At 40.1% G+C, this 27,446-nt stretch overlaps 1 protein-coding gene across 9 annotated transcripts in view; it reads left to right on the top strand.

The window, feature by feature from the left end:
- GRIA1 (glutamate ionotropic receptor AMPA type subunit 1) overlaps nucleotides 1-27,446 on the top strand; it is an 843,377-nt gene that overhangs the window by 167,801 nt on the left and 648,130 nt on the right. For 7 of the 9 annotated variants that reach the window (XM_033927807.1, XM_033927806.1, XM_033927808.1 and 4 more), the window contains exon 3: nucleotides 5,708-5,861. The exons of the other annotated variants lie outside the window; for them this stretch is intronic. The gene's annotated coding sequence lies outside the window, so the exon portion shown is untranslated. The remainder of the gene's footprint in view (nucleotides 1-5,707; nucleotides 5,862-27,446) is intronic. 9 annotated transcript variants of the gene reach the window in all.

Below are 27,446 nucleotides of genomic sequence, written 5' to 3'. Positions count from 1 at the left end.
TGAACGTCTGAATCATATCTCCCCTGTCCCTCCTTTCCTTTAGGGTATACATATTCAGGGCTTTCAGTCTTTCCTCATACGTCTTCTGGCACAAACCTCCTATCATTTTTGTCACCCTCTTCTGGACCACATCAAGTCTTCTTACGTCCTTCGCCAGATGCGGTCTCCAAAACTGAACACAATACTCCCAAGTGGGGCCTCACCAACGACCTGTACAGGGGCATCAACACCTTCCTTCTACTGGCTATGCCCAGCATCCTTCTGGCAGCAGCCACTGCCTTGTCGCACTGTTTTTTTGCCTTTAGATCTTCGGACACTATCACCCCAGGGTCCCTCTCCGTGCATATCAGCTTCTCACCTCCCAGCATATACGGTTCCTTCCGATTATTAATCACCAAATGCAATACTCCGCATTTCTTTGTATTGAATTTTAGTTGCCAGACATTAGACCATTCCTCTAAATTTTTTCAGATCCTTTTTCATATTTTCCACTCTGTAACAAATCTTGGTATCATTCACAAAAAGGCAAACTTTTCCTTCTAACCCTTCAGCAATGTCACTCACAAACATATTGAACAGGATTGGCCCCAGCACCAAACCCTGAGGGACTCCACTACTCGCCTTTCCTTCCTCCGAGCGACTTCCATTAACCACCACCCTCTGGTATCTGTCTGACAGCCAGTTTCTAACCCAATTCACCACTTTGGGTCCTAACTTCAGCCCTTCAAGTTTGTTCAAGAGCCTCCTATGAGGAACCGTATCAAAGGCTTTGCTGAAATCTAAGTAAATTACATCTAGCATATGTCCTCGATCCAGCTCTCTGGTCACCCAATCAAAAAATTCAATCCAATTCGTTTGGCATGATGTACCTTTTGTAAAGCCATGTTGCCTCAGATCCTGTAACCTATTAGATTCAAGGAAGTATACTGTCCTTTCTTTCAGTAACACTTCCATTATTTTTCCAACAACCAAAGTGAGGCTTACCAGCCTGTAGTTTCCCACTTCATCTCTGTGACCACTTTTGTGAATAGGGACCACATCCGCTCTTTTCCAATCCCCAGGAACCACTCACATCTCCAGAGATTTGTTGAACAAGTCTTTAATAGGACCCGCCAGAACCTCTCTGTGCTCCCTCAGTATACTGACCCTCAGTATCCTGTCTGGTCACATCATTTTGTCCATCTTCAGTTTTTCAAGTTGCTCATAAACACTCTCCTCCGTGAACAGCGCAGAATCTACTCCATTTTCTCGCGTTACTTTGCTAATCTCGGTCCTTCTCCAGGATTTTCTTCCGTGAACACAGAACAGAAGTATTTGTTTAGCACGTTTGCTTTTTCCTCATCACTCTCCACATATCGGTTCTCAGCATCTTTTAGTTTAGCAATTCCATTTTTCATCTTCCTCCTTTCACTAATATATCTGAAAAAAATTTTGTCTCTCCTTTTTACATTTTTAGCCATTTGTTGTTCTGCCTGCACTTTCGCCAGACGTATCTCTCTCTTGGCTTCTTTGAGTTTCATCCAGAAGTCCTCTATGCACTCCTCTTCTTGGGTTTTTTATATTTCACGAACGCCAACTCTTTTGCCTTTATTTTCTCCGCCACTAGTTTGGAGAACCATATCGGTTTCCTTTTTCTCTTGTTTATATTTATTTTCTTCATATAAAGGTCCGTAGTCATTTTTATCGCTCCTTTCAGCTTAGACCACTGTTTTTCCACTTCTCTTATGTCCTCCCATCCTAACAGCTCTTTCCTCATGTACTCTCCCATTTTATTAAAGTTCATATGTTTAAAATCCAGGACTTTAAGTATTGTGCGGCCGCTCTCCACTTTAGCTGTTATATCAAACCAACCGTTTGATTGCAACTTCCCAGGTGAGCACCCACTCGAAGATTAGAGAAACTCTCTCCATTTGTGAGGACCAGATCCAATATCGCTTTTGCCCACGTGAGTTCCATCACCATTTGTCTGAGCCTCTTGAAAGGTATCCACAATCTCCCTACTTCTTTCCGATTCCGCAAATGGAACATTCCAATCCACATCCGGCAGGTTGAAATCTCCCAACAGCAGCACCTCTTCTTTCCTTCCAAACTTTTGGATATCCACAATCAGATCCTTATCAATTTGCTGCGATTGTCGGAGGTCTGTAGACTACACCAACATAGATAGAAGTTCCATCTTCTCTTTTCAGAGCAATCCATATCGCTTCTTCCTCTCTCCAGATTCCTTGAATTTCAGTCCTCTACCTTTTTGACCATCTCTGCCCTTCCTTAAAAGATTATATCCCTGTATGCCTACATCCCATCCATGGGATTCACTGAACCATGTCTCTGTGTTAGTGACAATATCCAGATCTGCCTCTAACATCAGTGCTTGGAGATCATGATCTTTGTTGCTTAGACTGCAAGCATTTGTGGTCATTGCTTTCCATCTATTTTTCAGCAGTAATCTCTTTTTTCATATAGATTTTTGTTTTGTTTCACTTATCGTTGCAATGCTAAGAAGTGAGTTGCTGATATTGTTTATGTTGTAATCTTTACTACCATCACATCTTGTCTTTTGCCGGGGGTGGTCTCTATAATTGTCCTTAATTACTTCACTCTTGGACCTAGACTTCCAGTAAATGGTCCCCTTACGAACCCACTCTGTGGGCCACATCTTAAATTTAATCTTTATTCAAAAAGATACACCATTCACCAGAAGAAATCCTGGATGCACCACCAAACCAGTAACCTGGTCTGATTACCATTTGATCACATTCAACAACACCTCTACACAATGACTCAACTGTCAACTAAGGCTCATGAAAAATATATATATATTGCATAGATAACTTCATTTCCAAAAGGTTAAAAACAGAAAAAAGAAATACACTCAGCATGGCTTATAGTTCATTGCAAATGGAGGTCTCCAGCTGCACAATGATGACCTCATTGTGAGATCATCAAGGTGCTCCTGGAAGGTAGAATGCCACAATTAAAATAGGGATATGTGCGGGGGTAGCTAACCATACTTGGGATTTGAAGCCGTGACCTTTGGAAGATAATAGAGCTTTTACCCATTGAGCTACAACAGATTCTACTCAGGTGGCTCTTCCTGCCCTGTGATATGATATCTTAGGGAATCTCCTAAGATATGATCTCCTCAGGTATCATATCACAACTACCTGAAAGAAAGCATTTCTAGCTCAGTGGTTTAGAGCACTGCTTTCATTGTCCAAAAGTCATGGATTTGAATCCCAAGTATGGTCAGCTCTCCCAGCACATATTCCTATTTTAATTGTTGCATTCTATCTTCCAGGTGCACCTTGATCTCATAGTGAGGTTGCCATTGTGCAACTGGAGACCTCCATTTGCTCTGAACTACAAACCTTGCTGAGGTCTGTATCTCTTAACTTCATTTCCAAAAGTTTAAGAACATAAATAATCTATGCAATATACTGTATATATTTTTTCATGAGCCTTGCTTGCTTAATGCAGCTCTTTTAAGACTTTGCACATTGCAGCATTCGTTACTCAGAAAAAGAGAAGCTTTTTAAGTAAGCAGTATAAAGATATATTTTTCATGAGCTGTGCTTGTTAATGGATCTTTTCCCATAATTAGCAAATACCATTGCTGTTTGCCCACAAAAATAGAAGATTTTGCATGCAATATATCTGTATTCACGTGCCCTGTTTATGTGGTGCATTATTAAATATATTTTGAACTTAATAAAGCAAAAATAAAAACCTATTTAGTGAAACACATTGGAGACATCCAAAGCCCGCCTAAGTCTCGTACACCTAACTCTCGTCTATCCATCACCCAAACCACTCTCAAAAGTAGACCTGCTTTACAATGCTTATAAGACTTAGTTTTACAATTGTTATGCAGTTTGCTAGCTCACTCTGTGGCACATTGGTTAGACCTACAGCTTTCTACCCTGATGTTGCTGGTTCAAATCCCACTCACTTCCTGTGCCAAAACAGGGGGAAAAAAAGATTAAAAGATTTTTAAAAATCAATTAAAAAATATAAACTATACTGGTGCCAGCATTTCACTGCATACAATTTTAATGACAACATAAAATCACCATGCTAATAACATCATAATAATGAAACATGATGTTATAGACCAGGGATCTCAATGTCCCTCCTTGAAGGCTGTAATCCAGTCGGGTTTTCAGGATTTCCCCAATGAATATGCATGAGATCTATGTGAATGCACTGCTTTCAATGCATATTCATTGGGGAAATCCTGAAAACCCGACTGGATTGAGGGACTTTGAGATCCCTGTTATAGACGTTCTTCTGGATGTCTAACTTCCACCTAAATGTGATTCTCTAAAGGACGTCTACAAATGTGAATGTCTAACTCATGCTGAGCACGATTCTGTAAAGGATGTCTAACTTACGTAGAAGCTCACCCACGTGGACATCCAAACCATGCCTAACTTTACACACACTATACAGAATCAGGGCTGAAGAGTTTGGGCTGGACATATCCCTAGTGAGCACATACCTTTCCCCAGTTCTGGCCCTACTTCTTTCCTTTTTCTACCCCAGTTTCTTTTCTCCTTTCTTCTTCCTTTCCAAACTTTCTCTCTCAGTACTGTTCCCCAGTCCAGATGCCTTTGCTCTCTCTCACCTTCATCGCAGGTGCCAATCCCCCATTCACTTCTGTTTTCCTATCCTTTTCCCTCCTCCATGCACATACAGGTATATATATTTCCCTAGCATTTTGCATGCATTCTATTCCACCCCCTCCCCATACAGCCAGTTATACAGTAGGATACAAGCATAAAATGGCATTAGCACACTAGAATTTAGGCATGGCCACTTCTTTCAACTCAATGGAAGGTGTAAGTGGACACTTGAACTATGACATACATGCAACCTATACTCTATAAGCTGTGCTCGCCATGGGGTAAAATACCAATGCTCTATCCATGTTAATGCATCCCATTCAATTGTGCACTAAGGCATACAAGCACATTTTTAAAAAATAGCACTTAATACTCTTGCACATAACTGCCAATGGTTGATGCCAATAATGTGAATAAGTGTTATTATTCAATAAATATGAGCATGTGATGGACCCTTCATAGCTTAACTGTCAAGCATTAACCTATAGAGTGTGCTCTTATCAGTGAACAACTGCCCATCCCTACTGCATATAGATATGGCTATCCTTGTAACTAAGCTATGGATATGAGTGTGGCGCAGTGGTTAAAGCTACAGTCTCAGCACCCTGAGGTTGTGGGTTCAAACCCACGCTGCTCCTTGTGACCCTGGGCAAGTCACTTAATCCCCCCATTGTCCCAGGTACATTAGATAGATTAAGCTTTTTAAGTAATTAAGGCCCCCTTTATGAAGCCGTGTTAGGCTTTCATTCACCATCTGTGAGGTATTAGCTCTGATGCTCTTAGGAAATCTATGAGCATCAGAGATTTTATTGCCATAGCCGGTGTTCTGCCTCCATTTCATGAGGTCAGTTTTTCATTTTCTTGAATAAAACAAGTATATGTGTTTGTTCTAAGATGTATAATCAATGTGTGTTCAAATCCCCAGAATGCTATGCATCCCCCAGAAAGCCAGGCTATAACCAGCTTTAACCCATACTTTATCTACTGGGAGAGAACAGTATTCATTTTGTGAGACCACATGACTGCATGAAAACTTGGGTCTAACATTGTCCTCTCACCAGGTTTTCACCCTTTATTTCTTCTAGCCTAATACAGCTTAGGTTCAGTATCTAATTCTGGAGCACAGTGTTATTCTCCACAAGGTGTTTGGACATACTCCCAGCTTCCCCTAGGATAGGATGTGCTGGTAGAGTGAGAAGATTCTGTAATAAAGTTGGACTGCCTTGAAATCATCAAATTGTGAGTGTTTATTCTTTACTTCAAGTTATTAAATAATGTTGTTCAAAAAACTACAGAGTCTGGCTGATAACACTAAGGTTATAGATGTAAGGGTTAACCGAATGAGAACCTCAGACAAGTGCCAACCTGCCTCAGTGAGTTCAGCAGTGCATGGTCATTTGAGGAATCCCTGCTTCACAGTAAAAACTTGAGGAAATTTCATTGAAAGTCTGTGGTAAAAGCTTCTCTGCCAGTGATAAAAAAAAAGCCTAATGTGACTTCATAAAAGGAGGGAGGGGGGTCAAGTTAGATGCCTAGATCGGCCTAAATGCTTTCTATAAAGGGTGTATGCTCCTAACTTTAGGCTTATGCCTGCTGAAACCTGTTGTAAATGTTGGCACTCAAGTTAGGTGCACTGAGGCAGTGTTCTATAACGATGAATGCAACTTGTCAGAAAGCCCTGACATACCTATTGCCATGCCCTTTTGAGTTACACACTAGTAGAGGTAGATGCCATGCCTTAAAGAATAACACACAGATTCATGCTCAAATTTTAATGAGTGCCAATTAACATCAATAATTGGTTGTTAGCACGCAGTTATTGATAGTTAAGGGCTTGTTCAATTTAATTGCACGTTCATCTCGGGGGCATGTACAAATTTGAGTGGGCAAATCTAGGCACTAAATATAAAACTCGGGGGTAATTGTACACATCTGAAAAACTAGATTACTAAGCAAACACAACATAGAAACACATAGATGTGTTTACAGCTCTCGTAAGAACTCCTCTCTTAAATCCTGACTAATCATATAAGACACTAGGGTATCTCTTTCACCTCCTTTTCCTATCTCGCTGTCATGTTTCTTTCACAACACACTTTATTCACTTCTCTGTGATCTTTCCACTGTCTTCTTGTTTTGGACCAGTCAGTGTAGCGGAGTGATGCAGTCACATTAATGAGTTGCCACACTAGCACCGAGGGATGCTTTTTCCAGTATACTTTAATTATAACTGTCTGAGGTAATTAGCACAACAGCCTAGAAAGGTACAAAAAGGGCATAGTAATTGGTATAGCTGCCTCAGTGATGTGCCATTCTCCATCAGCTGGAAGTCAGAAACTCAAGGCGGCTCTTGTTGATTTGGCGACATGCGGTTGATTTGTATTTGACAAACCGGGATGTGTGCAGAGCTCCAGAATGGACAGCTTCTGAGCAATGAGCTAGCTTTGCACCTTCTTCTGCAAGATATCCTTAATCATTATACTGTCTCCACACCCAGGCTTCAGGATAGCTCTCCAAAGTGAATGAAGTATCTAATAGATGCATTTCCCACTGTGCTACAGTACATTGTACTGCGTTACCACTCCTTAAAAACTACAATTAATTTTAATAACTAGTCTCATAAGTGCCCTTAGAATATTTACAGGAAATGTCTGCGGGGAGGAATATTTCAGAGTATTAGATTGATCTGCTAACTACATTCAGGGGTGTATAATATTTGAGACCATCATTAAGCAGCCCATCTTCAAAAGCATTTCCAGGCATAGAAATGGAACTTTTGAAAATTACTCGGCATATATGTATGTAAAGTGAGTATATTTACCAGTCTGAGGTAGTTCCTGGGGGGTGAGATTGAGCCAAGGAGTACACATATATGCAGTGACTGTTCTACAAACGAATCATGTCCTCAAACTAGAGGAATGAAGAAATGAAAACTCAAGTTACCAGTGCTTTCCCTGGATTCTTTCACTCAAATTTATTCTTTCTTCCATTGTATCACGTGGCTACTGTGCACTGTGAGATACTACCTGTTTAATTAGGGTCAATGTGCTACAAACGATGAAGGTCATTTGCATCTGTCCACTTCTTCCATCTGTGAAGGAGGCCTGTATATTGCACCAGTTCTTCTAGATGGACTTGGGGATTATGAGTGGTAGAAACGTTTTCCTTGTTTATGTGGTGCTCTGGACATTTGTGGTTGGTTATTTGAAGCGTGTTGCTAGATTACATGTCCTTCATAGAGGTATTCAGGGTACAAGGTTGCTATGGAGGTCTGTATGTGAACAAAAACATGGACACTCTTAACCATGCTTAGTTTTGATAGAAGGGAGGCCTTTGCCTTTTGAACATCTCCCAATGATGTACCTTGTGACCCTGAGCAAGTCACTTCCACCTTCCATTGCCTCAGGTCCAACTAGATTGTAAGCCTCTTTGCACAGGAAAAAAACCTCATGTATATGAAGATGTATTGAGCCTAGAGCTCAGATTTGGAAAAGGCAAGTTGTAAATCTAAAACATGTGAAACAGGGTTTGTGAGGTTACCTCCATATGCTTTTGATAAAGATGCATTAAAAAGAACAGGTGACCTAAGTTTGCGATCCCCAACGTCATCATTTTCCGATATTTTCCAGGCATCCTACATGCTGATGTAACCAATAATGTGTTTTTCTGAGGCATCTTTGAATTAGAAGTATGAGTACCTACACTTACAGGGGCTTTTTCTTTTAACTGTCGATCTGATGAAGCATTAGTTTTTATAGCTCAATAGTTCAGTTTTAAACAATAGACCTGTCTGCTATTACCGTGGCTTAGACTTAGTAATATTGTCATATACACCTTCCTTTAGAATCAGACACTGGATTATACTATTCATTGTATTTTAATTAAAAACAGAAGCATTTAATTTGCTGTATTGAAACTTTGCTAAAACGTTCTTTCAGCTTCTTTTGTTGAGCAGTTGGACATGGTCTCATTTTATGATAGCTAAACCTTCCACTTATCATGATTATTCATGGTTAAGATGTCAAGGAGGCACTTTTGTAATGGCTACTATGATGATTCCAGGCTGTCCTGGTCTTGGATCCTCAATGTCCTAGGTCAAGCACTCTCTACAGGCCAGTGACACAACCCTGCTAAGGCCTCATTGGGACGTCACCCTAATTTCTTGGGCCTCCATCCTCCTTTCCTCATATGGGACTGACATCTATTTTTTTTTTCATTCAGTTTTCTATACCGTTCTCCCAGAAGATGGAGCCTAAACAAGTTGATGCCAAAATAAATACCGAATGCTATGCCATAAACAGTGCTTGGAGTTAGGTATGGTCTACAGAATAACATTTACGCCTGGAAATTGTACCCAATGTCCTCTCTCAGTCCTGTTCCCCAATCCAGATGCCTTTGCTCTCTCTCACCTCCATCGCAGGTGCCAATCCCCCAACGGACCAATGAGAAAGATACTCAAAAAATGAAAGCAAAAACATTCCCACAAAAATAAGATCACACCCAAATTAGGCTCAGATTCACCTTAGTCTGTAACTACGTGTGTAAATTCTAGGAATGCCCCCTCCCCCAATCTGCCCACAATATCCTCCTATTTTTGTGCCTCCTATTTGGACTCATGCATAAAATATAGGCATGGATCCCACGCTAAATTTGTGTGTGCAACTTATAATTAGGTCCAATTAGCGATAATATTTGCTTGTTAGGCTATTTTCAACACCAGTTGATTGCACACACAAATTGGGCACATTCTACAATGACATCTGCTTTAGCATGGATCCTGGCATGATTTGTATTATTACTATGCTTTAAATTTGTGATTTTAGCTTGCGCTTTTCCTGTAATAGTTCAAAGCAAGTTACCTTCTGTTATGGTAGGTATTTGACAAACTGCTGCATTTATCATTTGATTTTTATTCAAGAGTTAGGGCTGTTATTAATGCATGAAGGATATTGGATCTCTGCTAAAACAATCCTTACGAGCATTTTAAATGTATACAGCTTTGTAATGACACTAAAGCACAAAAGCCTCCTACACAGAATAGACACACAATGGGCTGACTAGTGAGTCATGAAATGAACTCTATAGAATGTTTGGAGCAGTTGCTGCTTTTGATCAATTTGTCTGTGAAACATGGCAAGAAAGAATACAAAGAAAAAAGAACTACCACACCTCCTTCATCTTAAAATTTGAGATGCCCTATAATCCATTCTCGGGATTCTTTCAGAGAGAAGTGTAGCAGCTTCTTGTGGATAATAAGCAACTGAACTCCCACCATTAGAGCAAGTGGTAATTGCGTAACGACTGGTGCTTTCTCTTTGACCTGAGGAGGCAGAGATCCTTCAGCACATCCCCATCAAACGCCAGACAGTATGGGAGGAGGAAGAAGAAAATAAAACCTGTCTATTGCAAGTAATACCCCAATTTTATTGTCATACAACACAAAATTTGAAGAATAAACAGCTAATAATGAGGGGGGGGGGGGTGTCTTTTACTAAGACGTGCTAGCGTGTCCATAGAATATAATGCAGATTAGGTCACACTGAATATAATAGAGGGTGTGTGTTATCGTAGCTTGAAGGGCAAAGAAATCAAAATAATACTGGATGACTGGATAAGACTTCTCAGTATACAAATAAGCAAAATATATGTCTGGCTTATAAAGTAAGTAAAGTGTTCACATACACTCAGAATTGTGAAATTTGACCAGGAGCGTTGGCTCCTATAGCCAAACCCACCGCCCCATCACTGTGTATGACTTATTTTGAAAAAGAGCTTGAAATGAACATACTGTTCAAATGCTCAACTAATTTTCAATGGCAAAAGAGAGAAAGAAGTTCCCACTTAGCTTTCAACTGTGTCAGCAGGTCCCGACTAGAGGTCTGCACGGAAACGGGGATCGCGGGAATCCCGCAGGTCCCGCGGGAGTCCCATGGGAATCCCCCCATAACCCACGGGACTCCCACGGGGACCCCCCTCTAGCCTACGGGACTCCCACGGGGATGGAAGGCTTTGGAAGAAGGGTTCATCCATATAATATAATGGACACGTCAGCCTTAATAAAAGAGGGGGTTTATAAGTTAATTACCTGAACAGAAAACAAAAAAAGGGTTCCACCAAAGAGATTCCACAAGGAAAACAGCAAAAGAAACTGTGGAATTGATGATCCTGTCAGAAGTAATTGCTGCTTTTTATGGGGACAGGCGCGGATGGAGGTAATTCCTTACGGGGACGGGTGGGGACGGAGAGGATCCTGACGGGGATGGGTGGGGACGGAGAGGATCCTGGCGGGGACGGGTGGGGACGGAAAGGATCCTGATGGGGACGGGCGGGGATGGGTGGGATTTCTGTCCCCGCGCAACTCTCTAGTCCCGACATGGACCATGTTTTGAAATTCTTTCTCAAGGGACCCAGAGGGTGATGTAAACTGCTCAAAATGCCAAGGAAATAAGAGTAGTGTGATACGGACAAAACATCTTGTAATCTGTGAATTAAAGTATAAAATATCACTTACGTGTAATTGCACAACAACCATTAGTAAGGAGAAAATCTATAAAGCAACTCTTCAAAAGGCAACAAAATAAGTCATACACAGTGATGGGGCGGTGGGTTTGGCTATAGGAGCCAACGCTCCTGGTCAAATTTCACAATTTTGAGTGTATGTGAACACTTTACTTACTTTATAAGCCAGACATATATTCTGTTTATTTGTATACCGAGAAGTCTTATCCAGTTATACATAGAATATAATGGGCACATAAGCATTTAGTGCGGGCTAAATTGGCTAGCATGCCTTAGTAAAAGACCCGTAATGAGAATTGTGGTGGATTCAGTGCATTGTGGTATCCTATATTATTCAGATCATCCTAAAAAATGTAGGGCTAGACATAGGAACCAACTATTCAAAACGATTGGGGGTACTCGAAAGCCGAACTTTAATCATTTTTGAAATAATAAAATTGCATGAAATGAGCCCTTTACAAATAACCATTGGGAGCTTTTTGGGGCCCATGAAACCTATCTGAGGCCTTTTCCTCCTGAGTTTATTATTGTGGGGTTTGGTATTTTGTGAAAAATCTTGTTTGCAATGAAGAAAAATTACTTACTAAGTTCAAAGGACGCCTTTAACTGACCCTTTTCATAATCACATTCTCTCATTCCCTGGAACTTATCTGGACAAGGAACACTGTTAAGTAGAAATTAAGTGGGTACCATTCCCCTACCTTTTGTTTCCTTACCCATCCTTTTTATTTATTTTTGAATTGTATTTAATCCATTTTTTTCTCTTTTCCTCCTCCTCTTCATCAGTGTTTTTACATCATAATTGTTTTGAATGTCCTGTTTGTTGGAAATTTTTTATTTTTTCTATTTTTAATTTTGTAAATCGCATTGGATTTAGATACCGCGATTACATCAAATATTTTAAATAAACTTGAAACTTGAAGAGGAATGGCAATGTGGTGTTCCCTAGTCAGTAAACAGACTCCTGCATTATAAATGAGTAAGGAGTAATCTTAAAATTTGGTACTCATAAGCCCCACCCCAGACTCTGCCCAAGCCCTGCTCCTGTTCCTGACCCCACCCCCATAATAATAGTACTAATTATTATGGTACTAATTCCACCAGATCCGCCCAAAAACTAAAATTATCCTTCCCCTCTTTAAAAGGCATATCCCATGTTGGTAAACTAGGGTCTTCCCTCCCCTTCAGAATCGCGGAGCTCTGGAATAATCTTACCTCCCCACTTCATAACTTGAGCTCCCTTCAACTATTCCGTAAGCATCTGAAAACTTGGCTATTCTCTAAATTGTAACTTTTCTTTCCCTCTCTGGTTCACTATGCCCTCCAACTTCTCTTTATACTTACTTCTATAATTCCATTGGAGTTCCGTTCTATCCCAACTCCTGTAAACCGTGCTGAGCTCCACATTGTGGAGAAGATGCGGTATATAAACCCAAGGTTTAGTTTAGTTTAGTAATTATAATGCCAGTTTTTACATTCATTGTTCATACATCTAATATAATAAAACGCTAGGCCGCGCGTGCGCACTCCCATCGCATGCGTCCGTTTTCTGTGAGCTGTAGGGCACCGCAGATAGGAGTGCGCATGCACGCAAAGCTCTCTCTCTCCCTCCCCCCGAGGTGAATGTTGGCCGCGGCAGCTGTCGGCGGCCCGAGGTGGATGTCGGCCGCGGCGGCTGCTGCCCGCCCGAAGCTCTCTCTCTCTCTTCCTCCCCCCCGAGGCGTATTTCGACCGCGGCGGCCCGAGTCGGATGTTGGCCGCGGCGGCTGCTGGCCGTGGCGGCTGTCGGCGGCTGCAGGCTGTGGCAGCCAAACCCGGAAAGCATGAGGAAGGTATGGGGGGGAGGAAAATACTGCACAGGGAAGTGGGGTGGGAGGGAAATGGAGGGGCAGAAAAGGGGTTGATGGACAGGGGAAGAGGTGCTGATGAACAGGGAGGGGGGCAGAAAAATGAAGACAGGTCTACTGCTGGACAGGGGGAGGTAAAACAAAGGGAGAAGGGCTTCTGCTGGATAAGGTGAGCAGTGATGGGGTGGTGGAGGACACAGGGGAGGTAAAAGGAAGGGAGAATGGACAGGGGGAGCAGGTAAGGGGTGGTGGTGGACAGCCAAGGGGGGGGGAAGAAAGACAGAAATATAGAAAGCGTCTAAGGAGAGAGAAAAAGAAATAAAGACAGACACAAACACACATAAATTCTAGCCCCCGTTAATGTAACGGGCTATAAGACTAGTACACACAATATAATCTTATTCACAATATATATTGGTTAACCATAAAATTAAACTACCGTACATTGTATGCATCTCAACATTCATTCCTACCAGAACACCTGGCCTTGGTCACACATGCAGAACACACATAACCCCTGTGCAAATACAGGACCACAGACTAACCCCCTCTTTTACTAAGGTGCGCTAACCGATTAGCGTATGCTAATCGCTAACGCATCCATAGACTAACATGCACACATTTGCATTTAGAGTGTGCTAATCAGTTAGAGCGCCTTAGTAAAAGAGGGCCTGAAAGTACTAATATACACAAAGATGCCAGACTCTACACGCAGTACAACACCAGAGACATAGAAGAACAGCAGATATACATTCTCAAAGCTGACACATTTCAATCGCTAAATTGAAAATAAAATCATTTTCCCTACCTTTGTTGTCTGGTGATTCTATGTTTCTAACCATTTTTTTTCAGTCTCTGGATACACTTTCTTCTGTTTGTGCTCTTAACTGTGTTTCCAGGGCCTTCTTATTCATTTGCTGTTTTTCTCTCCTCCTTCACTTTCTACAGCGCGGGTAACACGGAACTGGCAATTAAAGGGGGGAATCCTTGAAACAGCCTGTGGTGAAACACAGTCCTGTGTCGGAATATGTACCCCTAACCGCGTTTGCAAAGATGAGTATTTGCTTAAAAGATATTTATTGAATAGAAAGCACTGAAAGCACTAATAAGCACTTTATAAGTATGTCTATATATAAAAAAATAGACCGATGATGAAGTTGGTATTTATGATCTGTGTATGTTAAAAATTATATTACACACAGTAGCACCACCGAGGTCTGTCACAGGAATATTTAAGGTGTTCTAAAAAAATTTACTTTTTCAATTATTGACCTTAAATTAGGTATCTATAAAGTTCTTCGCTGCCGCCATGCATTGCGCCGACGGCTTCAGTGTCCTATCTATTAATACTCCCAGGTCCTTTTCCTGTTCAGTTTTTCCCAGAGTTGCGCCTGACATACTGTACTTGTGTTCCTTATTTTTTCTGCCTAAGTGCATCACTTTGCATTTTTCCACATTAAACTTCATCTGCCATTTATCTGCCCAATTCTCCAATCGGCTCAAGTCACTCTGGAGTTCCTCACTGTCCTTCGGCAATTTGATGGCCCGGCGTAGCTTTGTGTCATCTGAAAACTTGATGATCTCACTGGATGTTCCATCCTCTAGGTCATTGATGAAAATATTAAATAAGATGGGCTCAAGTACCGAGCCCTGGGGCACACCGCTAGTCACATTTTCCCAGTCCGAGAACTTCCCATTTATGGAGAATGACACGGGGACAAATTTGTCCCTGTCCCATTCCTGTAAGCTTTGCCTTAACTGCACGAGCCTTGGACACTTATGATTTTAAAGTGTTTGGGGCTTGAGCAGATGAGGGCGGAGCTTGAAGGAATGGAGCGGGGGATGGGAAAATGAATTCCCATGTGGACGGGCAGAGAGAAGGATGGGTGCCTGCACCCTTTTCAAAGACTGTACCCAGGGTGGACCGTACCCCTCCCCCGTGCCCCCCCCCGGTACTACGCCATTGGCTTCAACTCTCTACAGGGGTGTCAAAGTCCCTCCTCGAGGGCCACAATCCAGTCGGGTTTTCAGGATTTCCCCAATGAATATGCATGAGATCTATTTGCATGCACTGCATTCATTGTATGCTAATAAATCTCATGCATATTCATTGGGGAAATCCTGAAAACTCAACTGGATTGCGACCCTCGAGGACCGACTTTGACACCTGTGCTCTAAGAGATTAAAGCGGAAAGCCATGTGGTAGAGTTGTGGATTGATGGCTGAGCGTAGGGCTTCCACCATGAGATAGATGCAAATATATTCCATGCCAATGTAATAAGCTAATGAAATGCAAATTCAAAGTGCACAGAACCTACATGCTAGGCAGGAAGAGCCTATCGGACACATGGCCGAAAGGTTCTGCAATAAGGTGGCTTCACTGTGCACCTATTCAAATAAAATGAAACTGACAGCGCACATCTGCGCATGAACTGGAATTTTCTATTTATCAGCATCACAAGATTCCATTTCATGCGCAGATGTGTGCTGGCACTTTTGTTTTCTTCGGACATGCGAACAGAGCTGATACCTCCCTTTCTATCTATTAAACTTGTAGGCACTTGTAATGCTGAGAAAAAAAAAAGACAAAAAAAAAAATGCTATTAAATCCTTTCATCTGTCCTTTCTAATGTGCCTCAGACCTGGCAGTAAATTTCTCACATTATGTGTGCTTCAAAATTCCCTGTTTACTTCTGTGCATTGCAGTGGAATATCTAATGGACTCATTACTATGCATTGTAATATGCTGTATGCTGATGTCCATTGCTCAAGTTAAATGCCATGGTGTACCCTTTACTGCATCAGTCTGTCATTACGGGTGGGGGGGGGGGAAGGGGGGCTGCTGAAAAGTTCTCAGACCATCCAAGAAGAGATTGAAGTCAATATGGTTCAATCAATGATCTGAAACAATATCAAAACATAGAATTTTGTTTCTGCAAATTGGCACCGAAATAAGATAACACTCTTTTCAGCAGAGGCGTACCTAGGGTATGTGACACCCGGAGCCCATTGCTTTTTGACACCCCCTGCCATCATTTTTGACGCCCTCCCCCCAATGTAAAAAAATATTTTTAGTAATGTTCCCCCCAGATGCCAACCAAGAGGGGGTGTTTCCGGCATAGGAGTCATGGTCCGGGAACTTCCCTTCTCATGGCCCAGTGCCAAGGCTCTGGATAGTCCCCGTGGCCCAGCATGTTCCCAGCCTTCTCTCCCTTTACCTTCCGTGAAGCTGAAAAAACTGCCAGTCTCGGCAGTGATTCAGCTACGTCGCCCGCGGCTCCCTTTCCTGCTTTCCGCGTCTGCCAATGACGCAACTTCCTGTTTTCGCCCGGGTGGATTGCAGAGGCACACACAGAAAGTAGGAAGGGGAGCCGCGGGCGACGTAGCTGAATCACTGCAGAGGCCGGCAGTTTTTTCAGCTTCACGGAAGATAAAGGGAGAGAAGGCTGGGAAAATGCTGGGCCACGGGGACTATCCAGAGCCTTTCAGCTTCTGAGTACACACATCTGTGCATGCTCCAGGCTCTCCAGATGTGGCCAGAGCTTGTTGGGAAAGAAGAGAGGAGACTTTGTGGGGGGCAGGGCTGGGACAGAATGGGGCGGGGTAAGAGGCAGAACAGGGCGGAGTTTTGCGGACTAAAATACGGTAACCCTAAGTGTAGAACACTACCTTTTCTTTCTTTTCTTTTTTTTTTTTTAACATGCATCTTTATTGAATTTTATTTTTCATTGAAAATTCAACACAGCTGCAACAGTAACAATGAATTCCGCCCAGATATTAAGGTAAAATCCACACTGATTATTATGGGAATTTGTTTAGAATTAGAGGAATGCTGGAGATGAACTGAAAAGAGGATGAGGCATCATAAATTGTAATTATGTCAAATTGTAACCTGTCAACTAAATAATGTATGTTTAATCTGTAACCCGTTCTGAACTCTTTGGGGACAACGGAATAGAAAACGAATTAAATAAATAAAAGCTACCTAAGATGTTAGAGAATAGACAAAAACTGCCTTGCGTTGGGTGAGGAGCTGCCATGTTTTAGGACTGGCTGTGATATAAGAACAAGAGGGCATTCAGAAAAATTGGAAGGGGACAGATTCAAAACAAATGCTAGGAAATTTTTCTTTACCCAGCATGTGGTGGACACCTGGAATGCACTTCCAGAGGATGTAATAGGACAGAGTACGGTACTGGATTTCAAGAAAGGATTGGACAAATTCCTGCTGGAAAAAGGGATAGAGGGGTATAGATAGGGAGCTACTGCGCAGGTCCTGGACCTGTTGGGCCACCGCGTGAGCGGACTGCTGGGCATGATGGACCTCGGGTCTGACCCAGTGGAGGCATTGCTTATGTTCTTATATATTCTTGACAGTGGGAATACTTGGCCAACTGGTCTTTCTCTGCCATCATGGTTGTGTAACTACAAGAAAGGCGATATACAAGTCCCTATCCCTTATCTACTTTGTTATTGTATTACCACTGCCTGAACTGTGGCTGTGAAATAGATTTAATAAGGACTTATGGCCCTAGTTTTGGTCAATCTGAAATAGAGAATGACACAGTGACAAAATTCATCACCATTCCCGTCCCCGCTGATAACCGCGGGAAATAATCCCATGTCATTTTCTAGTGTCTATTTCAACCTCAGTCCTTCTATACCAGCATTCTTCAAAGCAAAGCTGGGCCCATTCATACTCTGATTCTTATGTGAGCCAAGGATAATGAAGCCATTGTGACATTACTGATGTGATTGGTTCTTAGGCACTGGTGGAATGAGGCATTATGACATCACAATATCTGCTCTGGATACCAGAGAGTGTCTGTTTCAACCTCGGTCCTTCTACACCAGCATTCTTCAAAGCAAAGCTTGAGGGTCAGTGGTTGTGGCCATTCATACTCTGATTCTTATGTGAGCCAAGGATAATGAAGCCATTGTGACATTACTGATGTGATTGGTTCTTAGGCACTGGTGGAATGAGGCATTATGACATCACAATATCTGCTCTGGATACCAGAGACTGTCATTCTGTAGTGTCTGTTTCAACCTCAGTCCTTCTACACCAGCATTCTTCAAAGCAGTGGTTGTGGCCATTCATACTCTGATTCTTCCCTCTCTCCTTAAAGAATAACATGAAGATGGTTTCCCCGCGGTTATCCGTGGGGACGAGAACGGTGATAAATTTTGTCACCATGTCATTCTCTAATCTGAAACTTCACATGGAACTAGAGTGAGTCTTAGAGAAAAGTTTGGAAATAGTAGCGATCGTATTAGACTGAGATGTCAGCTGAAGGCCACCTTCTTTAAAGAAGGAAAAATAAATTAGTTCTCACTTTGAGATGACAAAGTCAAATAAATTATGATCAGAAAAACTAGTTATTAGGAGCAAAATTTGCAGAGAAAATTAGTTTACATCAAGTCCTTTCACTAAGATTTTTTTTTTGTTCCACCACTCTTTGAAGATGCAAATTGCTTATATTAAATATTGAAAGAAATGAAAAAAAAAAAAATCGCTCCTAATCTTCTTTCAGTGTTTTGCAAGCTTCAGTGAAAAGACCGTCAAAGATGAGAGCTCTTTAAAGTGGTAAACCAACTGCGGAGATCACTTCAGAAAGGCTTAGAGCCTATTAACAAAATGTAGCACGTGCTAATTACTTCCAGCAAAGAACTTTGGAAAATCTGCAAAATGTATGAAGTGATCTATATTTGCTAAAACTTGAATTGCGATTATGTAAGTACAGAACAACCCATCACCTGGAAAAAGGGAGCAACTGCCTACTAGAGACAAACCGGCAGCAGAGGAGGCATTTGTTGCAGTAATAAGGCATGCATGAATCATGCAAATTATCAGAACAATTTCAATTATTTTCTCACTCAGTAGGCTCTGCTCATCCCATCAAAGAGAGATGTGAATGTGTATGCCCCAGGCTCTAGAACAGTGCTTCGCAATCCTTTCCTCAGATGGCGCCTACCCAGTCAGAATTTCAGGATTAGCACAAAGAATAAACATGAGGCAGATTTGTATTCAGTGGGCTTTCAGTGTATGCAAATCTATCTCATGCGTATTCACTGTGCTAATCCTAAACTGATTGGCTAAGTGTGCCTCCAGAAGAGAGTTAAGGAACACTGACATAGAACATTAGCACTTTGGCTATAGTAAAATGACCAGATTATTGAACATAGTAATCTAAAAGGCAATTCTATAAATTTGCACCTTTGAACATAAGAATAGCCATACGAGGGAGTGCTGAAAAGTTCTACGCCGAACCAACTTCCTAAATTCTGAACGTTATTTTCCACTGTAGATGAAAAGAGTGTTATTTTGCAAAGAGACAATTTTCAGAATCGCAATGCTATGTTTTGGACATTGTTTCAGATCATGCCTACAGCTGCCTAAAATCGGGACGCACTTTTGGAGAATCAGGGCCTGAGTGACAAATGCCCATCATACTCTATAGTGAAGAAGTGGTATGCAAACTTTCAGCATGAAGATTTTGAGACTGAATATGCAGCAAGGTTTGGGAGGCCTTAAACAGTGTCAACTCCTAAAATTGTTGACCATGTCCATGACCTGATTTTGAAACATCGGTGAATATCAGCTAAAAAAAAATTGCTAAGATACTACAGTATATATTCCACAAGCAGCTGGGTATGCAGAAGCTGTCAGCCAAGTGGGTGTCCAATTATTTGAATTCTGATGAGAAACAACATCGAGTAAACACTTACAAGTTGATTTTGCGGCATTTTCAGTGAACTGGTGCCAACGTTTTGGAACGACTAGTTGCTATTGATGAAACATGGTTATACCTCTATGATTCTGAGACAAAACAACAGTTCATGCAATGGCGTCACTCATGTTCTCCAAGGCCAAGGAAATTCAAGATCCAAATGTCAGCAGGAAAGGTTATGGTCCCAGTGTTTAGGGATCAGGAAGGTATTGTAATGGCTTACTATTTTCCAAGGGAACAAATAGTTAATGCCAGCCTAAGTACTCATATCTTGATTAAAAAAAAAAGTAGGTACAATTTTCTAGAGATGTGTATTCAGTTTGTATGGGCAGCTAAAAATTTAAAGAAAGTGAAAGTTACTTGTAGAAACATAAACTTACAAATTAATGTGTTTACAACCTATTTGCATGCGTAAAGTTAAAAAAAATTATTGTGCACATACAATATATGCAAAAAACGTGAAAAAACCCACATTATTTTGCCATTGTAACTGAAAAGCGTGCTTATAGTTTAGTTAGTAATAACCCCCCTTTAACAAGCTGGGTTACAGTAATACATTCACAGTAAGTATTACAAAAACAACCATAAATACAGACACATATAAATTTCATCCACGAATCATACAAAATAAGCAGATAAAATAAGTGCTCAGCACCCATATTTCATCTCGCAAAAGAGATGGCTCTTTAAAAGCTTTTTATAAAAAGCATCTAAACTAGACAACCAAATCTCCAACCTACTGATAGTGACCCCAGACTACAAAACATTCAGAAAAGAAATGAAGACTATACTTTTCAAGAAATCCCTGAAAAATGGCCACGAATTTGGTCTTGGAGGATGAGATGTACAGTGTCGGCATCTATGAGACAAACTTGGTTTTTTCTGTTACATAGAGCGTTCTGGACCCCTCTTCGGTTACAAAAATTGGATAGCTCTAAGTCTAATAAATGTTGGCACTGTCATCTCGAAGCAGGGACTTTAGATCATTTATTATTCTATTGTCCATTTATTATGAATTTCTGGAAATCAATTTGGGACCAAATTAACTGTTTATTAGATAACCCAGTGGCATTGTCATATGATACTGTGCTGTTTGGTATGGCAATGAGAGCAAAAAGTCAGATTTCTACAAACAATAACAAATTATTACTTATAATAACTGGTATTGCCATTCAACAAATTATGTATTATTGGAAAAACTGGAGTAGATTAAATTATAATTTCTGGTGGAATTCCTTATGTCATGTTTATAAAATGGAGAGATTTATTGCAATACAGCAGGGATGTTTCAGGAAATTTCAAGATGTTTGGGAGCCATTAACAAAGTATTGTACTGATTAGATGACTTTTCCCCCTTAAATTTACAAGTTCAATTGCGAGGGGAGGGGGGGGTAATTTTATTGTTACATATTGTATAAGGTATTGATTATATGATAGAAAAAGGTGGGAAGGGTGGGAGATAAGAGCATATCATTTGAACCATTGATGATTATTAAGTGATATATTTATTGTTAATTTGTTTGGATATATTATCACACTTATTGTAAGTTTGAAAATGAATAAAGAATTATATATATATAAAAAAAAGAAATCCCTGAAAAAGACTTAACATCACAAGTTTCCTTCTTTCTTCCTACTAACTCCCCAACCCCCGCCCTTTCCAAAAAAAACAATCTGCTCTACTCTTTATTTTCCCTGAAAAGGACCAGATATCTTTTTGTAACCCACCCTCTTTAACTCTTTTGTAATCTGCCTTGAACCACAAGATAATGGTGGAATAGAAATCCCTAATGTAATGTAAGAAGGACTATAATTCCAAGCATCCAGACCAGCACAAGAAAATGCTCCCACTCTAGTTGCATGTAACCTTGCCTATTTAAGAGCAGGAACAGTCATCTCCTTAACTGAGCTGAGCATAAACTTTGAGATGGTATGTGTACAGATATACATTCAATCAAATATTTTGGTGCCATTTCATGAAGACAAAGATAGGTTAACAAGTACAGTTTATACCGTATCCTGAATTCAATTTTCAACCAGTATAACCTTACATAGAACTCGGAAACATGATCAAATTTCCCAGCACCAGAGCTCAAATTTTTGAGTTTTGAGTAACTTGTAAGGCATGAATCACGTTCTTAGGAATGCCTAACCCCACCAAGTTACAGTAATCCAAACTGAACAGTATGACTAATTGAAGGACATACTTACAATTGGCCCCAGACAAGTAAGATTTGAGATTGCTCAACAATCTCAACTTAAAATAAATCTTTTTCACTATTGCATTAATGTGAGACTGAAAGGACAAATGGGAATCCAGTATCACTCCAAGATATTTAGAAACATAGAAAAGTGATGGCAGAAAAGGGCCAAGGCCCATCAAGTCTGCCCACTCTATTGACCCTCTCTCCTAGCTACCCTTTGAGATATCATGCTCTGATGACCCATCCTCTTAACTCTACCCTCCTAGAGATCCAACCTGGGCATCCCATCTGTTTTTAAAATCTGACACGCTGCTGGCCTCTATCACCTGCGCTGGAAGCTCATTCCAATTGTCAACCACTCTTTTGGTGAAGAAATACTTCCTGGTGTCGCCATGGAACTTCCCGCCCCTGATTTTAAGCTGATGCCCTCTTGTGGCCGAGGGCCCTTTAAGAGAGAAAATATCATCTTCCACCTCGATACGACCAGTGATATACTTAAATGTCTCAATCATGTCTCCCCTCTCCCTACGTTCTTCAAGAGAGTATAGTCGCAATTTGTTCAGCCTTTCTCCGTATGGGAGATCCTTGAGCCCGGAGACCATTCTGGTGGCCATTCGCTGAACCGACTCAACTCTCAGTACATCTTTACGGTAATGTGTTCTCCAGAATTGCACACAGTACTCCTCAGAAGAGATGTGGATAGTTGTTCCTAAGACTTGCACAGAATATTTGTATTCACAGCCCTTGACAAGAGCATAACTTTTGTCTTTGAGACATTCAACAAAAGTCTATTTCTATCCATCTACCTTTTCATCTCAAATAAATCAGTTTTTAACTTCCCAATAGATTGTAGCAGCAATTCCCCAATCTTATTTATCCCCAATCAATGTTATCTTATTTTATTAAGTGCCAATTTGCAGAAACAAAATTCTATGTTTTGACATTATTTCAGATCAATGATTGAACCATATCCATGTCATTCTTTTCTGGTTGGGCTAAGAACATTTTTAGCACTGCCTCATATTCCTAGGTTCTGTATCAATACTCACCTCATATTTCAGCTATAAGTCTCTCTACCTTAGCTAAAAGATCTTTTATTAACTGTGCAGAAAATCTGATCGATCCACTCTCAGCTGGATAGAAGTGACCATTGATTTCTCATCCATGCATTGATTGGATAACGCAATGCTCTCTATCTTGGCCTTAACATCTCCCTTCTAAAGCTGTTCCAGCCACTGTAATGAAAAAACAAACAACACAGCCAAATTAAGATTTGAGTATTTTGCACACCCTCCTCCTTATAAACCAACACTGGCTTCCCTTCTTTCTAGGATCAAATTCAATTATTAATATTAGCCCATTGAGCACTTCACTCAGGTCATCCAAAGTATCTCCTGGAATCATTTATTTGGTATCAGCCCTCTCACTTGCTCAGGTCATCTCTTTTGTTTTTTTTAAATTCTTTATTCATTTTCAAAATTACATTAAGTGTTACATATATTCAATCACATTAACAATAAATATATCACTTACAGGCTATCATTTGCACATTACATAAATTCTTATCCCACCCCCTTCCCACCCCTCCCTACCATATATTCCATTATAATATAAATATGTATTAATAAAATATCCCCACCCTACCCAATTATAAACTAATAAATTTAAGGGAAACAAACTCAACTAATCCGTACAATATTTTGTTAACGGTTTCCACACATCCTGAAATTTCTTGAAATATCCCTTTTGTAATGCAATAAATCTTTCCATTTTATAGATATAAGAACATAAGAACATAAGAAGCGCCATCTCCGGATCAGACCTTCGGTCCATCAAGTCCGGCGATCCGCACACGCGGAGGCCCTGCCAGGTATACACCTGGTTTATTTTATAGCCAACCATACTTTATATGCCTCTCTCAAGGAGATATGCATCTAGTTTGCTTTTGAAGCCTAGGACTGTCGATTCTGCAATAATCTCCCCTGGGAGAGTATTCCAGATGCCAACCACTCTCTGTGTGAAGCAGAACTTTCTGACATTAGCATTAGCAGAAACACTTTTGAACAACTTGCTTGCAGAAAACAAACTGGGGGCAGGAGGCAGAATTAAAAAGATGATTGACAGTTTTCTGCAAGCAATTTGCAAGTTCAGATGCAAAACATATGGTTCAGGACCACTAGACACATTGCACTAGAAAATGGAGTTACATATATTTTGTATATACAACAGGAGAAATGTTATTAAATGTGACTAGACATTCTTATTTCCATAACAAAATAACACTAGGAATGAAAACTATTTTGTTTGGTGTTGTAGGGTTTCAACATGATATAAAACATAGAACCAATCTATAGAAAATGAACAGAATATAGTACACTATGTATATTATAAAGACTTGCACAACGCGTAAAAATATAGATTGATCTGTGACAATGATCTACACTGGTAAAAAAAATACTTCAAAACATTTACAAAAAGGGCACATTAATACAAAGTAAGAGAACAAAGTTCCATCTCTTGTTGAGATCCAAGAAAATGGTGGGCCACGCACTCACAGGTATAAGAAAGATAATGTATTTATAATCCATTTATTTCAATCCTTCCAGAAAACTGGTCCTATTTACACCTGATTTTTGTACCATTACAATCATCTCTGCTGTGCAGAAATACTATGCAGGCAATAGAGGATCAGAGAAAACCAGGACTGAGAACGCTCACAGGTCTTCTGCTCCTTGGGCTGAGATCAAGTGCTCTGTCAAAGGCTTGGATCTAGACTGAAGGTGGAAGCCATAAGCAATAGAGAGCAAGAAAGGTTAGTGTCTACCACATGATAGATTGTAAAGTACCTGATAACTTTGTGATTCAGAAAATAACTGGGCGATGCTGAAAGTTTTGAGAAGTGGCAAAACTCTTAGAAATATCACTTGTATCGCCTTAAACCAAAATAATTATGCTGTGAATGATAATTTTAGAGTTATGTTAACTAAGAGGAGCAAAACATTTGATATTTCAGTTTTTCAGTATCTTATTTTATACTTTAAAATTTAAACCTCGTTATTCACATATCTTCACATCAAAACTTGGAATATCAGGACAGAACTGTACTACATGAGATTCTGAAAAAAACTTAAAGCTCTCCTCTTCGAAAACAAAAACTCTGTTGATAACTACCATTGGAGTACCTTGCCCTGATCTCTCATAGCTATGTACTATTTACAAAACCCTGCTACAAATTGAACCTCACCTTTATATTTTTTTCTAATATTACACATCTTTTGTCTCAATTGTAACTCATGACAAATTTAAATTGCTAAAATTGTAAGTTGCCTTAAAGCTTTCTAAGCATAGTGTGACTCAGAAATCACAAATTAGATTAGATTTTAATTTTAACAAAGATGGTTGTCAAGATCTTCATATTTAGCCAGTTTCCTTGGAAGAAGAAGGTGTTCCAACCATATTATTCTCCCAAATTCCCACTGATGGCGATGTTATAGGAACAATTATGAATTAATTAAATAACTTTCATTTTAGGGAAAGGGATTTGATATACCACCTTCTGTGGTTACAATCAAAGTGGTTTACATATTAGGTATTTATTTTGTGCTTGGGGCAATGGAGGGTTAAGTGTCTTGCCCAGAGTCACAAGGAACTAGAGTGGGAACCCAGTTCCTCAAATTCTTAGGGCACTGCACTAACCATGCTTCCAATGACTCTTCTAGCTTGCTAGAGCAGAAAATTGAGATTAGTAGAATAAGAAGGACAAAGATTAAGGATGTCATTCTATAAAACATTTTCCATATATAAATCTTATTTTACATGTGGAAAGTGACATAAAATTGTGGGGGAGGGGGTTACATGTAAAAATTTTTTTTAAAAAAAGTATATCAGAGGGCCCCTACATTTCTGCAGTCTGACTAGACATAGATATGGCATAGAGAATTCCACCAAAAGTTGTAATTTAATCTTCTCCAACCTTCCAATTATATGTGGTTTGCTGAATGGCAACACCAGTCATTATAAGTAATAATTTGTTATTGTTTGTAGAAATCTGACTTTTTGCTCTCATTGCCATACCAAACAGCACAGTATCATATGACAATGCCACAGGGTTATCTAATAAACAGTTAATTTGGTCCCAAATTGATTTCCAGAAATTCATAATAAATGGACAATAGAATAATAAATGATCTAAAGTCCCTGCTTCGAGATGACAGTGCCAACATTTATTAGACTTAGAGCTATCCAATTTTTGTAACCGAACAGGGGTCCATAACGCTCTATGTAACAGAAAAAAACAAGTTTGTCTCATAGATGCCGACACTGTACATCTCATCCTCCAAGACCAAATTCGTGGCCATTTTTCAGGGATTTCAGGTCATCTCAACAGAACCTTTTGACCAAAATCAGGAAAAATTGGCATTTAAAAAAATCACATATTTTTGCTTGTGCATATCCCTAATATTGACTGAGGCCTTTCTAGACTTTCTTTTCTGTAGCACTATGATTTTTTCTCTGTCTAACCTACAGTACCTTTCCAAAATTAGACAGGAGTTTGCTATAATGTAGGTGACTGAATCTACGGGATCCTTCTATTAATTGACGTTAGGCACTTATGTGTAAATTCTATAAATGGTGCCTAAAGTATGCATGCACAATGGTATAAAACATACTAAGGGCACTCCTGCACAATCTGTGTCCCATGTGGGGTGATTTGGTTTCGGATGAGTCGGGGAGGGCTTTGATCGAAGCTCCGGTGACTGGAGAGTTAGTATAGGCTGGAGTGGGATTCAATGGCAACTCCAGCAGTGGGGACCTAAAGACAGTATTTGGGAGGACTTCTATGGTCTATTGCTTAGAAATATTATTTATTCTTTGTATGTATTTTCATCATATAAATGATACGTTTTTGGGCTCTAATGTTCGAGTTTTTCCAGATTTAGCTCAGAGGACCCAGAGACGTAGGAAGGAGTTCTTGTCCTTGAGGTCAAGAACCCTGGCTCTGGGGGCTACATTTCTTGTTAAATTTCCTGCAAAGTGTTATGTATCTTTTCAAGATAAGAATTTTCTTTTCTTTGAGCCCACACAACTTTTGGAATTTATTGGATCAAAAGAGAGATTGGTAACCATGTCTAGTGATGTATGACCTGCCAGCTGGCTGCAATTCGGGAATCTAATGCCGTGACCTTAATTAGTTAATCTGTTACTATTATTTATAAGTTTATTTCTTTTCTTGATCTTTAAATCGTGGACTAAATAAGACATTATTACTTTTCTTTATAAGTTTCATTGAATATCATTACTGGATCTGTTGCATTGTATAAAAGTAATGCTTGTATTTAAAATGGAAAATCTTATAAATTAAAAAAAAAAAAATATTAAAAAAAAGATCATTTAACCATGAATGTATAATAAGTGTGACTATTGGGCAAACTGGATGGACCGTTTAGGTTTTCATCTGCTGTCATTTACTATGCTACTATATTACTATGTAATTGGGTGTATCGATATAGAAGGTCAATTATG

This window comes from Geotrypetes seraphini, chromosome 18 (genome assembly GCF_902459505.1).
Source record: "Geotrypetes seraphini chromosome 18, aGeoSer1.1, whole genome shotgun sequence".
Taxonomy (NCBI): domain Eukaryota; kingdom Metazoa; phylum Chordata; class Amphibia; order Gymnophiona; family Dermophiidae; genus Geotrypetes; species Geotrypetes seraphini.
The sequence above is the reverse complement of the archived record's forward strand: the minus strand, read 5'-3'. Positions and strand labels throughout refer to the sequence as shown.